At 46.2% G+C, this 15,964-nt stretch overlaps 7 non-coding genes across 7 annotated transcripts; all 7 read left to right on the plus strand.

Moving 5' to 3' along the window:
- Nucleotides 1-604: 604 nt before the first annotated feature.
- On the plus strand, nucleotides 605-795 carry LOC130314133 (U2 spliceosomal RNA). Its single transcript, XR_008861877.1, has one exon. It is a non-coding gene; the product is annotated as a U2 spliceosomal RNA (small nuclear RNA).
- A 2,082-nt stretch (nucleotides 796-2,877) lies between these two features.
- Nucleotides 2,878-3,068, plus strand: LOC130314143 (U2 spliceosomal RNA). Its single transcript, XR_008861884.1, has one exon. It is a non-coding gene; the product is annotated as a U2 spliceosomal RNA (small nuclear RNA).
- A 2,086-nt stretch (nucleotides 3,069-5,154) lies between these two features.
- LOC130314116 (U2 spliceosomal RNA) lies at nucleotides 5,155-5,345 on the plus strand. Its single transcript, XR_008861861.1, has one exon. It is a non-coding gene; the product is annotated as a U2 spliceosomal RNA (small nuclear RNA).
- Nucleotides 5,346-7,436: 2,091 nt separating this feature from the next.
- LOC130314131 (U2 spliceosomal RNA) lies at nucleotides 7,437-7,627 on the plus strand. Its single transcript, XR_008861875.1, has one exon. It is a non-coding gene; the product is annotated as a U2 spliceosomal RNA (small nuclear RNA).
- Nucleotides 7,628-9,715: 2,088 nt separating this feature from the next.
- LOC130314117 (U2 spliceosomal RNA) lies at nucleotides 9,716-9,906 on the plus strand. Its single transcript, XR_008861862.1, has one exon. It is a non-coding gene; the product is annotated as a U2 spliceosomal RNA (small nuclear RNA).
- A 2,087-nt stretch (nucleotides 9,907-11,993) lies between these two features.
- LOC130314134 (U2 spliceosomal RNA) lies at nucleotides 11,994-12,184 on the plus strand. Its single transcript, XR_008861878.1, has one exon. It is a non-coding gene; the product is annotated as a U2 spliceosomal RNA (small nuclear RNA).
- Nucleotides 12,185-14,270: 2,086 nt separating this feature from the next.
- Nucleotides 14,271-14,461, plus strand: LOC130314118 (U2 spliceosomal RNA). The gene has a single exon (XR_008861863.1). It is a non-coding gene; the product is annotated as a U2 spliceosomal RNA (small nuclear RNA).
- Nucleotides 14,462-15,964: the final 1,503 nt, after the last annotated feature.

The raw sequence follows: 15,964 nt of genomic DNA on the forward strand, positions 1-15,964 counted from the left end.
TCCACAGGCCTTGCAGAGTGTAAACAACAACAACCCAGCTTTGTTGTGTATGTAACCATAGGGATTTGTGATGTCACCTAGAACCTTCACAGCAGCGACAGCTTTATGAGGAGCATCAGCACTGCTCTGCCTGAGCAGAACCATCACCGCCATAGGTTGTCAAATAACCCGGGTTTAACCCACACAGGTAAGTCCAATGGGGTGCAGGCATGTCCTCTATGCTTACAGCTTCCCGTGGGTGTTGGTTTGATACCGTTTGGGGACAGCCAAGGAGGCATCTGCAGGCAACAAAGGTAGGTGTGTGCTTGTGTGTGTTTCCTATGCAGATCCTAAGCCCAGTGTCACATGCAAGTAGGAGGAGTAAGAAGGGTTCCTGGCAAATCCGGGTTATGGATTGCATTTAAAAAGGCCCCGTGGGAGTGCAATGGGCCCCTGTCTTGCTGCTTAGCAATAATGGTATGGGTTTAGGTTCTGCTGTGTGTACTGGTGGTTGACTGCCCCCCAGCCCAGAGTGTGCATGGAAAATTGTCTGGCAGCCTCCCTGACAGCAAGCAGTGATAGTGCCCATGAAGGGCACCTTGTTGGGCCCGCCCCTTTCACGGTTATCGCTTCTCGGCCTTTTGGCTAAGATCAAGTGTAGTATCTGTTCTTATCAGTTTAATATCTGATACGTCCCCTTTCTGGGGACCATATATTAAATGGATTTTTGAGAACGGGGGCCGATTTCGAAGCTTGCTTCCGTCGCCCTATGCATTGACCCGATATGGCAGTATCTTCGGGTACAGTGCACCACCCCCTTACAGGGTTAAAAAGAAAGATTCCTACTTTCATTGCTACCTGCTTGCTGGCTAGCCAGCTAGCCAGCCCTGTGGGCCTTGCTGCTGCTGCAGCCAAAAAACAAAAGGTGGTGCTGCTGCTGCTTCTGCTGCTTCTGCTTCTGCTTGTGTCTGGCCGCTGTTGGAGCGTCCAGGCACAGGACTTCTGCTGCTGCTGACTAAATGGCCTCCTTAATTGGATCATTTGAGTAGCCAGCACACCTGTGCAGGTAGGGCATGACATGATAGGCAGCTGCCTTGATAGCGGGTGGGTGCTGAATGTTCCTAATTGACAAAATAAGATTAATGCTTATGAAGAAATATAAAATCTCATCCCTTCCCCAATATCGCGCCACACCCCTACCCCTTAATTCCCTGGTTGAACTTGATGGACATATGTCTTTTTTCGACCGTACTAACTATGTAACTATGTAACATAACATGGGGGGGGGGGGTCTCCTGGCTGTTCACACAGGTGTGTCATTGCTGTACATTGACCATGCATTGCTTCTGTGGTATTGCAAAGGCAAAGACAAATGCTTCCAGCCATCCATTGCACTAATGGATTGGTCATCAGCTGGCTGTCTATGTCCCGCATCAATATAGACCAAAGTACAGAGGGTTAGGCTATGCTATTGTGCACCTACCTGATGCATCAGAAGGTGCGAGGCCCTTGCTAAATTCTGTGCACAGACTTTGAGATCTATACTTTAGACTGTATCTAAACCTGCTCCAACATGGACTGACATTCTGGCCTACTTTCAGCCGATGCGACTTGTCTGTCGCTGAACAGTCGCTTTTTATGTATTCAGCACCTATGTATAATGTTGTAAAAATGCTCTAGAAGCTAAAGTCGCAGAAATGTCACACATATTTGGCCTGCAACTTTCTGTGCGACAAATTCAGACAGGAAAAATCAGTATAAATCCATAGAAAATTATCCCCCAGTGTCTCCATCTGCTGGCGGTATTGAATAAGCATTGCTGCACTGATGGGGTATGCATTAGACGAAAAAAAAGAAGAATAATACGCCCAGAAAAGAGGCGAAAAGGAGAAAAACGTAAAAAAACGTGAAAAAAAAGTAAGAGGAAGAGAAGGGAAAAAAAGGTGGAAATGGGTTTAAAAGTGATTTCGGCGGAGAAATATATATATATATATATATATATATATATATATATATATATATATACGCGCACACACACACATATATATAAACGTATTCTCCGTTGAGATATTGCAGCCGCTGCTGTGTCCAGGCCCAGGAGCCTTAGCACTGTGCTGTGATGTCACTCAATACCACTGACATCACTAGGTGTAAACAACATCTCTCCTTTGCTGTGTATGTGACTATGGAGCTGTTTGGTGATGTCGTCTATTATGGCCTTCATAGAAGCAACAGGAGATTGTTGCATCCATCTAGAACCCTCAGAACTACAGTGCTATGATGTCACTCACTTCCACAGGCCTTGCAGAGTGTAAACAACAACAACCCAGCTTTGTTGTGTATGTAACCATAGGGATTTGTGATGTCACCTAGAACCTTCACAGCAGCGACAGCTTTATGAGGAGCATCAGCACTGCTCTGCCTGAGCAGAACCATCACCGCCATAGGTTGTCAAATAACCCGGGTTTAACCCACACAGGTAAGTCCAATGGGGTGCAGGCATGTCCTCTATGCTTACAGCTTCCCGTGGGTGTTGGTTTGATACCGTTTGGAGACAGCCAAGGAGGCATCTGCAGGCAACAAAGGTAGGTGTGTGCTTGTGTGTGTGTTTCCTATGCAGATCCTAAGCCCAGTGTCACATGCAAGTAGGAGGAGTAAGAAGGGTTCCTGGCAAATCCGGGTTATGGATTGCATTTAAAAAGGCCCCGTGGGAGTGCAATGGGCCCCTGTCTTGCTGCTTAGCAATAATGGTATGGGTTTAGGTTCTGCTGTGTGTACTGGTGGTTGACTGCCCCCCAGCCCAGAGTGTGCATGGAAAATTGTCTGGCAGCCTCCCTGACAGCAAGCAGTGATAGTGCCCATGAAGGGCACCTTGTTGGGCCCGCCCCTTTCACGGTTATCGCTTCTCGGCCTTTTGGCTAAGATCAAGTGTAGTATCTGTTCTTATCAGTTTAATATCTGATACGTCCCCTATCTGGGGACCATATATTAAATGGATTTTTGAGAACGGGGGCCGATTTCGAAGCTTGCTTCCGTCGCCCTATGCATTGACCCGATATGGCAGTATCTTCGGGTACAGTGCACCACCCCCTTACAGGGTTAAAAAGAAAGATTCCTACTTTCATTGCTACCTGCTTGCTGGCTAGCCAGCTAGCCAGCCCTGTGGGCCTTGCTGCTGCTGCAGCCAAAAAACAAAAGGTGGTGCTGCTGCTGCTTCTGCTGCTTCTGCTTCTGCTTGTGTCTGGCCGCTGTTGGAGCGTCCAGGCACAGGACTTCTGCTGCTGCTGACTAAATGGCCTCCTTAATTGGATCATTTGAGTAGCCAGCACACCTGTGCAGGTAGGGCATGACATGATAGGCAGCTGCCTTGATAGCGGGTGGGTGCTGAATGTTCCTAATTGACAAAATAAGATTAATGCTTATGAAGAAATATAAAATCTCATCCCTTCCCCAATATCGCGCCACACCCCTACCCCTTAATTCCCTGGTTGAACTTGATGGACATATGTCTTTTTTCGACCGTACTAACTATGTAACTATGTAACATAACATGGGGGGGGGAGGGGGGGGGTCTCCTGGCTGTTCACACAGGTGTGTCATTGCTGTACATTGACCATGCATTGCTTCTGTGGTATTGCAAAGGCAAAGACAAATGCTTCCAGCCATCCATTGCACTAATGGATTGGTCATCAGCTGGCTGTCTATGTCCCGCATCAATATAGACCAAAGTACAGAGGGTTAGGCTATGCTATTGTGCACCTACCTGATGCATCAGAAGGTGCGAGGCCCTTGCTAAATTCTGTGCACAGACTTTGAGATCTATACTTTAGACTGTATCTAAACCTGCTCCAACATGGACTGACATTCTGGCCTACTTTCAGCCGATGCGACTTGTCTGTCGCTGAACAGTCGCTTTTTATGTATTCAGCACCTATGTATAATGTTGTAAAAATGCTCTAGAAGCTAAAGTCGCAGAAATGTCACACATATTTGGCCTGCAACTTTCTGTGCGACAAATTCAGACAGGAAAAATCAGTATAAATCCTTAGAAAATTATCCCCCAGTGTCTCCATCTGCTGGCGGTATTGAATAAGCATTGCTGCACTGATGGGGTATGCATTAGACGAAAAAAAAGAAGAAAAAGAAGAATAATACGCCCAGAAAAGAGGCGAAAAGGAGAAAAACGTAAAAAAACGTGAAAAAAAAGTAAGAGGAAGAGAAGGGAAAAAAAGGTGGAAATGGGTTTAAAAGTGATTTCGGCGGAGAAATATATATATATATATATATATATATATATATATACGCGCACACACACACATATATATAAACGTATTCTCCGTTGAGATATTGCAGCCGCTGCTGTGTCCAGGCCCAGGAGCCTTAGCACTGTGCTGTGATGTCACTCAATACCACTGACATCACTAGGTGTAAACAACATCTCTCCTTTGCTGTGTATGTGACTATGGAGCTGTTTGGTGATGTCGTCTATTATGGCCTTCATAGAAGCAACAGGAGATTGTTGCATCCATCTAGAACCCTCAGAACTACAGTGCTATGATGTCACTCACTTCCACAGGCCTTGCAGAGTGTAAACAACAACAACCCAGCTTTGTTGTGTATGTAACCATAGGGATTTGTGATGTCACCTAGAACCTTCACAGCAGCGACAGCTTTATGAGGAGCATCAGCACTGCTCTGCCTGAGCAGAACCATCACCGCCATAGGTTGTCAAATAACCCGGGTTTAACCCACACAGGTAAGTCCAATGGGGTGCAGGCATGTCCTCTATGCTTACAGCTTCCCGTGGGTGTTGGTTTGATACCGTTTGGGGACAGCCAAGGAGGCATCTGCAGGCAACAAAGGTAGGTGTGTGCTTGTGTGTGTGTTTCCTATGCAGATCCTAAGCCCAGTGTCACATGCAAGTAGGAGGAGTAAGAAGGGTTCCTGGCAAATCCGGGTTATGGATTGCATTTAAAAAGGCCCCGTGGGAGTGCAATGGGCCCCTGTCTTGCTGCTTAGCAATAATGGTATGGGTTTAGGTTCTGCTGTGTGTACTGGTGGTTGACTGCCCCCCAGCCCAGAGTGTGCATGGAAAATTGTCTGGCAGCCTCCCTGACAGCAAGCAGTGATAGTGCCCATGAAGGGCACCTTGTTGGGCCCGCCCCTTTCACGGTTATCGCTTCTCGGCCTTTTGGCTAAGATCAAGTGTAGTATCTGTTCTTATCAGTTTAATATCTGATACGTCCCCTATCTGGGGACCATATATTAAATGGATTTTTGAGAACGGGGGCCGATTTCGAAGCTTGCTTCCGTCGCCCTATGCATTGACCCGATATGGCAGTATCTTCGGGTACAGTGCACCACCCCCTTACAGGGTTAAAAAGAAAGATTCCTACTTTCATTGCTACCTGCTTGCTGGCTAGCCAGCTAGCCAGCCCTGTGGGCCTTGCTGCTGCTGCAGCCAAAAAACAAAAGGTGGTGCTGCTGCTGCTTCTGCTGCTTCTGCTTCTGCTTGTGTCTGGCCGCTGTTGGAGCGTCCAGGCACAGGACTTCTGCTGCTGCTGACTAAATGGCCTCCTTAATTGGATCATTTGAGTAGCCAGCACACCTGTGCAGGTAGGGCATGACATGATAGGCAGCTGCCTTGATAGCGGGTGGGTGCTGAATGTTCCTAATTGACAAAATAAGATTAATGCTTATGAAGAAATATAAAATCTCATCCCTTCCCCAATATCGCGCCACACCCCTACCCCTTAATTCCCTGGTTGAACTTGATGGACATATGTCTTTTTTCGACCGTACTAACTATGTAACTATGTAACATAACATGGGGGGGGGGGGGGTCTCCTGGCTGTTCACACAGGTGTGTCATTGCTGTACATTGACCATGCATTGCTTCTGTGGTATTGCAAAGGCAAAGACAAATGCTTCCAGCCATCCATTGCACTAATGGATTGGTCATCAGCTGGCTGTCTATGTCCCGCATCAATATAGACCAAAGTACAGAGGGTTAGGCTATGCTATTGTGCACCTACCTGATGCATCAGAAGGTGCGAGGCCCTTGCTAAATTCTGTGCACAGACTTTGAGATCTATACTTTAGACTGTATCTAAACCTGCTCCAACATGGACTGACATTCTGGCCTACTTTCAGCCGATGCGACTTGTCTGTCGCTGAACAGTCGCTTTTTATGTATTCAGCACCTATGTATAATGTTGTAAAAATGCTCTAGAAGCTAAAGTCGCAGAAATGTCACACATATTTGGCCTGCAACTTTCTGTGCGACAAATTCAGACAGGAAAAATCAGTATAAATCCTTAGAAAATTATCCCCCAGTGTCTCCATCTGCTGGCGGTATTGAATAAGCATTGCTGCACTGATGGGGTATGCATTAGACGAAAAAAAAGAAGAAAAAGAAGAATAATACGCCCAGAAAAGAGGCGAAAAGGAGAAAAACGTAAAAAAACGTGAAAAAAAAGTAAGAGGAAGAGAAGGGAAAAAAAGGTGGAAATGGGTTTAAAAGTGATTTCGGCGGAGAAATATATATATATATATATATATATATATATATATATATATATATACGCGCACACACACACATATATATAAACGTATTCTCCGTTGAGATATTGCAGCCGCTGCTGTGTCCAGGCCCAGGAGCCTTAGCACTGTGCTGTGATGTCACTCAATACCACTGACATCACTAGGTGTAAACAACATCTCTCCTTTGCTGTGTATGTGACTATGGAGCTGTTTGGTGATGTCGTCTATTATGGCCTTCATAGAAGCAACAGGAGATTGTTGCATCCATCTAGAACCCTCAGAACTACAGTGCTATGATGTCACTCACTTCCACAGGCCTTGCAGAGTGTAAACAACAACAACCCAGCTTTGTTGTGTATGTAACCATAGGGATTTGTGATGTCACCTAGAACCTTCACAGCAGCGACAGCTTTATGAGGAGCATCAGCACTGCTCTGCCTGAGCAGAACCATCACCGCCATAGGTTGTCAAATAACCCGGGTTTAACCCACACAGGTAAGTCCAATGGGGTGCAGGCATGTCCTCTATGCTTACAGCTTCCCGTGGGTGTTGGTTTGATACCGTTTGGGGACAGCCAAGGAGGCATCTGCAGGCAACAAAGGTAGGTGTGTGCTTGTGTGTGTGTTTCCTATGCAGATCCTAAGCCCAGTGTCACATGCAAGTAGGAGGAGTAAGAAGGGTTCCTGGCAAATCCGGGTTATGGATTGCATTTAAAAAGGCCCCGTGGGAGTGCAATGGGCCCCTGTCTTGCTGCTTAGCAATAATGGTATGGGTTTAGGTTCTGCTGTGTGTACTGGTGGTTGACTGCCCCCCAGCCCAGAGTGTGCATGGAAAATTGTCTGGCAGCCTCCCTGACAGCAAGCAGTGATAGTGCCCATGAAGGGCACCTTGTTGGGCCCGCCCCTTTCACGGTTATCGCTTCTCGGCCTTTTGGCTAAGATCAAGTGTAGTATCTGTTCTTATCAGTTTAATATCTGATACGTCCCCTATATGGGGACCATATATTAAATGGATTTTTGAGAACGGGGGCCGATTTCGAAGCTTGCTTCCGTCGCCCTATGCATTGACCCGATATGGCAGTATCTTCGGGTACAGTGCACCACCCCCTTACAGGGTTAAAAAGAAAGATTCCTACTTTCATTGCTACCTGCTTGCTGGCTAGCCAGCTAGCCAGCCCTGTGGGCCTTGCTGCTGCTGCAGCCAAAAAACAAAAGGTGGTGCTGCTGCTGCTTCTGCTGCTTCTGCTTCTGCTTGTGTCTGGCCGCTGTTGGAGCGTCCAGGCACAGGACTTCTGCTGCTGCTGACTAAATGGCCTCCTTAATTGGATCATTTGAGTAGCCAGCACACCTGTGCAGGTAGGGCATGACATGATAGGCAGCTGCCTTGATAGCGGGTGGGTGCTGAATGTTCCTAATTGACAAAATAAGATTAATGCTTATGAAGAAATATAAAATCTCATCCCTTCCCCAATATCGCGCCACACCCCTACCCCTTAATTCCCTGGTTGAACTTGATGGACATATGTCTTTTTTCGACCGTACTAACTATGTAACTATGTAACATAACATGGGGGGGGGGGGGGGGGGGTCTCCTGGCTGTTCACACAGGTGTGTCATTGCTGTACATTGACCATGCATTGCTTCTGTGGTATTGCAAAGGCAAAGACAAATGCTTCCAGCCATCCATTGCACTAATGGATTGGTCATCAGCTGGCTGTCTATGTCCCGCATCAATATAGACCAAAGTACAGAGGGTTAGGCTATGCTATTGTGCACCTACCTGATGCATCAGAAGGTGCGAGGCCCTTGCTAAATTCTGTGCACAGACTTTGAGATCTATACTTTAGACTGTATCTAAACCTGCTCCAACATGGACTGACATTCTGGCCTACTTTCAGCCGATGCGACTTGTCTGTCGCTGAACAGTCGCTTTTTATGTATTCAGCACCTATGTATAATGTTGTAAAAATGCTCTAGAAGCTAAAGTCGCAGAAATGTCACACATATTTGGCCTGCAACTTTCTGTGCGACAAATTCAGACAGGAAAAATCAGTATAAATCCTTAGAAAATTATCCCCCAGTGTCTCCATCTGCTGGCGGTATTGAATAAGCATTGCTGCACTGATGGGGTATGCATTAGACGAAAAAAAAGAAGAAAAAGAAGAATAATACGCCCAGAAAAGAGGCGAAAAGGAGAAAAACGTAAAAAAACGTGAAAAAAAAGTAAGAGGAAGAGAAGGGAAAAAAAGGTGGAAATGGGTTTAAAAGTGATTTCGGCGGAGAAATATATATATATATATATATATATATATATATATACGCGCACACACACACACATATATATAAACGTATTCTCCGTTGAGATATTGCAGCCGCTGCTGTGTCCAGGCCCAGGAGCCTTAGCACTGTGCTGTGATGTCACTCAATACCACTGACATCACTAGGTGTAAACAACATCTCTCCTTTGCTGTGTATGTGACTATGGAGCTGTTTGGTGATGTCGTCTATTATGGCCTTCATAGAAGCAACAGGAGATTGTTGCATCCATCTAGAACCCTCAGAACTACAGTGCTATGATGTCACTCACTTCCACAGGCCTTGCAGAGTGTAAACAACAACAACCCAGCTTTGTTGTGTATGTAACCATAGGGATTTGTGATGTCACCTAGAACCTTCACAGCAGCGACAGCTTTATGAGGAGCATCAGCACTGCTCTGCCTGAGCAGAACCATCACCGCCATAGGTTGTCAAATAACCCGGGTTTAACCCACACAGGTAAGTCCAATGGGGTGCAGGCATGTCCTCTATGCTTACAGCTTCCCGTGGGTGTTGGTTTGATACCGTTTGGGGACAGCCAAGGAGGCATCTGCAGGCAACAAAGGTAGGTGTGTGCTTGTGTGTGTGTTTCCTATGCAGATCCTAAGCCCAGTGTCACATGCAAGTAGGAGGAGTAAGAAGGGTTCCTGGCAAATCCGGGTTATGGATTGCATTTAAAAAGGCCCCGTGGGAGTGCAATGGGCCCCTGTCTTGCTGCTTAGCAATAATGGTATGGGTTTAGGTTCTGCTGTGTGTACTGGTGGTTGACTGCCCCCCAGCCCAGAGTGTGCATGGAAAATTGTCTGGCAGCCTCCCTGACAGCAAGCAGTGATAGTGCCCATGAAGGGCACCTTGTTGGGCCCGCCCCTTTCACGGTTATCGCTTCTCGGCCTTTTGGCTAAGATCAAGTGTAGTATCTGTTCTTATCAGTTTAATATCTGATACGTCCCCTATCTGGGGACCATATATTAAATGGATTTTTGAGAACGGGGGCCGATTTCGAAGCTTGCTTCCGTCGCCCTATGCATTGACCCGATATGGCAGTATCTTCGGGTACAGTGCACCACCCCCTTACAGGGTTAAAAAGAAAGATTCCTACTTTCATTGCTACCTGCTTGCTGGCTAGCCAGCTAGCCAGCCCTGTGGGCCTTGCTGCTGCTGCAGCCAAAAAACAAAAGGTGGTGCTGCTGCTGCTTCTGCTGCTTCTGCTTCTGCTTGTGTCTGGCCGCTGTTGGAGCGTCCAGGCACAGGACTTCTGCTGCTGCTGACTAAATGGCCTCCTTAATTGGATCATTTGAGTAGCCAGCACACCTGTGCAGGTAGGGCATGACATGATAGGCAGCTGCCTTGATAGCGGGTGGGTGCTGAATGTTCCTAATTGACAAAATAAGATTAATGCTTATGAAGAAATATAAAATCTCATCCCTTCCCCAATATCGCGCCACACCCCTACCCCTTAATTCCCTGGTTGAACTTGATGGACATATGTCTTTTTTCGACCGTACTAACTATGTAACTATGTAACATAACATGGGGGGGGGGGGGGGGTCTCCTGGCTGTTCACACAGGTGTGTCATTGCTGTACATTGACCATGCATTGCTTCTGTGGTATTGCAAAGGCAAAGACAAATGCTTCCAGCCATCCATTGCACTAATGGATTGGTCATCAGCTGGCTGTCTATGTCCCGCATCAATATAGACCAAAGTACAGAGGGTTAGGCTATGCTATTGTGCACCTACCTGATGCATCAGAAGGTGCGAGGCCCTTGCTAAATTCTGTGCACAGACTTTGAGATCTATACTTTAGACTGTATCTAAACCTGCTCCAACATGGACTGACATTCTGGCCTACTTTCAGCCGATGCGACTTGTCTGTCACTGAACAGTCGCTTTTTATGTATTCAGCACCTATGTATAATGTTGTAAAAATGCTCTAGAAGCTAAAGTCGCAGAAATGTCACACATATTTGGCCTGCAACTTTCTGTGCGACAAATTCAGACAGGAAAAATCAGTATAAATCCTTAGAAAATTATCCCCCAGTGTCTCCATCTGCTGGCGGTATTGAATAAGCATTGCTGCACTGATGGGGTATGCATTAGACGAAAAAAAAGAAGAAAAAGAAGAATAATACGCCCAGAAAAGAGGCGAAAAGGAGAAAAACGTAAAAAAACGTGAAAAAAAAGTAAGAGGAAGAGAAGGGAAAAAAAGGTGGAAATGGGTTTAAAAGTGATTTCGGCGGAGAAATATATATATATATATATATATATATATATATATATATACGCGCACACACACACATATATATAAACGTATTCTCCGTTGAGATATTGCAGCCGCTGCTGTGTCCAGGCCCAGGAGCCTTAGCACTGTGCTGTGATGTCACTCAATACCACTGACATCACTAGGTGTAAACAACATCTCTCCTTTGCTGTGTATGTGACTATGGAGCTGTTTGGTGATGTCGTCTATTATGGCCTTCATAGAAGCAACAGGAGATTGTTGCATCCATCTAGAACCCTCAGAACTACAGTGCTATGATGTCACTCACTTCCACAGGCCTTGCAGAGTGTAAACAACAACAACCCAGCTTTGTTGTGTATGTAACCATAGGGATTTGTGATGTCACCTAGAACCTTCACAGCAGCGACAGCTTTATGAGGAGCATCAGCACTGCTCTGCCTGAGCAGAACCATCACCGCCATAGGTTGTCAAATAACCCGGGTTTAACCCACACAGGTAAGTCCAATGGGGTGCAGGCATGTCCTCTATGCTTACAGCTTCCCGTGGGTGTTGGTTTGATACCGTTTGGGGACAGCCAAGGAGGCATCTGCAGGCAACAAAGGTAGGTGTGTGCTTGTGTGTGTGTTTCCTATGCAGATCCTAAGCCCAGTGTCACATGCAAGTAGGAGGAGTAAGAAGGGTTCCTGGCAAATCCGGGTTATGGATTGCATTTAAAAAGGCCCCGTGGGAGTGCAATGGGCCCCTGTCTTGCTGCTTAGCAATAATGGTATGGGTTTAGGTTCTGCTGTGTGTACTGGTGGTTGACTGCCCCCCAGCCCAGAGTGTGCATGGAAAATTGTCTGGCAGCCTCCCTGACAGCAAGCAGTGATAGTGCCCATGAAGGGCACCTTGTTGGGCCCGCCCCTTTCACGGTTATCGCTTCTCGGCCTTTTGGCTAAGATGAAGTGTAGTATCTGTTCTTATCAGTTTAATATCTGATACGTCCCCTATCTGGGGACCATATATTAAATGGATTTTTGAGAACGGGGGCCGATTTCGAAGCTTGCTTCCGTCGCCCTATGCATTGACCCGATATGGCAGTATCTTCGGGTACAGTGCACCACCCCCTTACAGGGTTAAAAAGAAAGATTCCTACTTTCATTGCTACCTGCTTGCTGGCTAGCCAGCTAGCCAGCCCTGTGGGCCTTGCTGCTGCTGCAGCCAAAAAACAAAAGGTGGTGCTGCTGCTGCTTCTGCTGCTTCTGCTTCTGCTTGTGTCTGGCCGCTGTTGGAGCGTCCAGGCACAGGACTTCTGCTGCTGCTGACTAAATGGCCTCCTTAATTGGATCATTTGAGTAGCCAGCACACCTGTGCAGGTAGGGCATGACATGATAGGCAGCTGCCTTGATAGCGGGTGGGTGCTGAATGTTCCTAATTGACAAAATAAGATTAATGCTTATGAAGAAATATAAAATCTCATCCCTTCCCCAATATCGCGCCACACCCCTACCCCTTAATTCCCTGGTTGAACTTGATGGACATATGTCTTTTTTCGACCGTACTAACTATGTAACTATGTAACATAACATGGGGGGGGGGGGGTGTCTCCTGGCTGTTCACACAGGTGTGTCATTGCTGTACATTGACCATGCATTGCTTCTGTGGTATTGCAAAGGCAAAGACAAATGCTTCCAGCCATCCATTGCACTAATGGATTGGTCATCAGCTGGCTGACTATGTCCCGCATCAATATAGACCAAAGTACAGAGGGTTAGGCTATGCTATTGTGCACCTACCTGATGCATCAGAAGGTGCGAGGCCCTTGCTAAATTCTGTGCACAGACTTTGAGATCTATACTTTAGACTGTATCTAAACCTGCTCCAACATGGACTGACATTCTGGCCTACTTTCAGCCGATGCGACTTGTCTGTCGCTGAACAGTCGCTTTTTATGTATTCAGCACCTATGTATAATGTTGTAAAAATGCTCTAGAAGCTAAAGTCGCAGAAATGTCACACATATTTGGCCTGCAACTTTCTGTGCGACAAATTCAGACAGGAAAAATCAGTATAAATCCTTAGAAAATTATCCCCCAGTGTCTCCATCTGCTGGCGGTATTGAATAAGCATTGCTGCACTGATGGGGTATGCATTAGACGAAAAAAAAGAAGAAAAAGAAGAATAATACGCCCAGAAAAGAGGCGAAAAGGAGAAAAACGTAAAAAAACGTGAAAAAAAAGTAAGAGGAAGAGAAGGGAAAAAAAGGTGGAAATGGGTTTAAAAGTGATTTCGGCGGAGAAATATATATATATATATATATATATATATATATATATATACGCGCACACACACACATATATATAAACGTATTCTCCGTTGAGATATTGCAGCCGCTGCTGTGTCCAGGCCCAGGAGCCTTAGCACTGTGCTGTGATGTCACTCAATACCACTGACATCACTAGGTGTAAACAACATCTCTCCTTTGCTGTGTATGTGACTATGGAGCTGTTTGGTGATGTCGTCTATTATGGCCTTCATAGAAGCAACAGGAGATTGTTGCATCCATCTAGAACCCTCAGAACTACAGTGCTATGATGTCACTCACTTCCACAGGCCTTGCAGAGTGTAAACAACAACAACCCAGCTTTGTTGTGTATGTAACCATAGGGATTTGTGATGTCACCTAGAACCTTCACAGCAGCGACAGCTTTATGAGGAGCATCAGCACTGCTCTGCCTGAGCAGAACCATCACCGCCATAGGTTGTCAAATAACCCGGGTTTAACCCACACAGGTAAGTCCAATGGGGTGCAGGCATGTCCTCTATGCTTACAGCTTCCCGTGGGTGTTGGTTTGATACCGTTTGGGGACAGCCAAGGAGGCATCTGCAGGCAACAAAGGTAGGTGTGTGCTTGTGTGTGTGTTTCCTATGCAGATCCTAAGCCCAGTGTCACATGCAAGTAGGAGGAGTAAGAAGGGTTCCTGGCAAATCCGGGTTATGGATTGCATTTAAAAAGGCCCCGTGGGAGTGCAATGGGCCCCTGTCTTGCTGCTTAGCAATAATGGTATGGGTTTAGGTTCTGCTGTGTGTACTGGTGGTTGACTGCCCCCCAGCCCAGAGTGTGCATGGAAAATTGTCTGGCAGCCTCCCTGACAGCAAGCAGTGATAGTGCCCATGAAGGGCACCTTGTTGGGCCCGCCCCTTTCACGGTTATCGCTTCTCGGCCTTTTGGCTAAGATCAAGTGTAGTATCTGTTCTTATCAGTTTAATATCTGATACGTCCCCTATCTGGGGACCATATATTAAATGGATTTTTGAGAACGGGGGCCGATTTCGAAGCTTGCTTCCGTCGCCCTATGCATTGACCCGATATGGCAGTATCTTCGGGTACAGTGCACCACCCCCTTACAGGGTTAAAAAGAAAGATTCCTACTTTCATTGCTACCTGCTTGCTGGCTAGCCAGCTAGCCAGCCCTGTGGGCCTTGCTGCTGCTGCAGCCAAAAAACAAAAGGTGGTGCTGCTGCTGCTTCTGCTGCTTCTGCTTCTGCTTGTGTCTGGCCGCTGTTGGAGCGTCCAGGCACAGGACTTCTGCTGCTGCTGACTAAATGGCCTCCTTAATTGGATCATTTGAGTAGCCAGCACACCTGTGCAGGTAGGGCATGACATGATAGGCAGCTGCCTTGATAGCGGGTGGGTGCTGAATGTTCCTAATTGACAAAATAAGATTAATGCTTATGAAGAAATATAAAATCTCATCCCTTCCCCAATATCGCGCCACACCCCTACCCCTTAATTCCCTGGTTGAACTTGATGGACATATGTCTTTTTTCGACCGTACTAACTATGTAACTATGTAACATAACATGGGGGGGGGGGGGGGTCTCCTGGCTGTTCACACAGGTGTGTCATTGCTGTACATTGACCATGCATTGCTTCTGTGGTATTGCAAAGGCAAAGACAAATGCTTCCAGCCATCCATTGCACTAATGGATTGGTCATCAGCTGGCTGTCTATGTCCCGCATCAATATAGACCAAAGTACAGAGGGTTAGGCTATGCTATTGTGCACCTACCTGATGCATCAGAAGGTGCGAGGCCCTTGCTAAATTCTGTGCACAGACTTTGAGATCTATACTTTAGACTGTATCTAAACCTGCTCCAACATGGACTGACATTCTGGCCTACTTTCAGCCGATGCGACTTGTCTGTCGCTGAACAGTCGCTTTTTATGTATTCAGCACCTATGTATAATGTTGTAAAAATGCTCTAGAAGCTAAAGTCGCAGAAATGTCACACATATTTGGCCTGCAACTTTCTGTGCGACAAATTCAGACAGGAAAAATCAGTATAAATCCTTAGAAAATTATCCCCCAGTGTCTCCATCTGCTGGCGGTATTGAATAAGCATTGCTGCACTGATGGGGTATGCATTAGATGAAGAAAAAGAAGAATAATACGCCCAGAAAAGAGGCGAAAAGGAGAAAAACGTAAAAAAACGTGAAAAAAAAGTAAGAGGAAGAGAAGGGAAAAAAAGGTGGAAATGGGTTTAAAAGTGATTTCGGCGGAGAAATATATATATATATATATATATATATATATATATATATATATACGCGCACACACACACATATATATAAACGTATTCTCCGTTGAGATATTGCAGCCGCTGCTGTGTCCAGGCCCAGGAGCCTTAGCACTGTGCTGTGATGTCACTCAATACCACTGACATCACTAGGTGTAAACAACATCTCTCCTTTGCTGTGTATGTGACTATGGAGCTGTTTGGTGATGTCGTCTATTATGGCCTTCATAGAAGCAACAGGAGATTGTTGCATCCATCTAGAACCCTCAGAACTACAGTGCTATGATGTCACTCACTTCCACAGGCCTTGCAGAGTGTAAACAAC

Source organism: Hyla sarda, unplaced genomic scaffold (assembly GCF_029499605.1).
Source record: "Hyla sarda isolate aHylSar1 unplaced genomic scaffold, aHylSar1.hap1 scaffold_1806, whole genome shotgun sequence".
NCBI classification, from domain to species: domain Eukaryota; kingdom Metazoa; phylum Chordata; class Amphibia; order Anura; family Hylidae; genus Hyla; species Hyla sarda.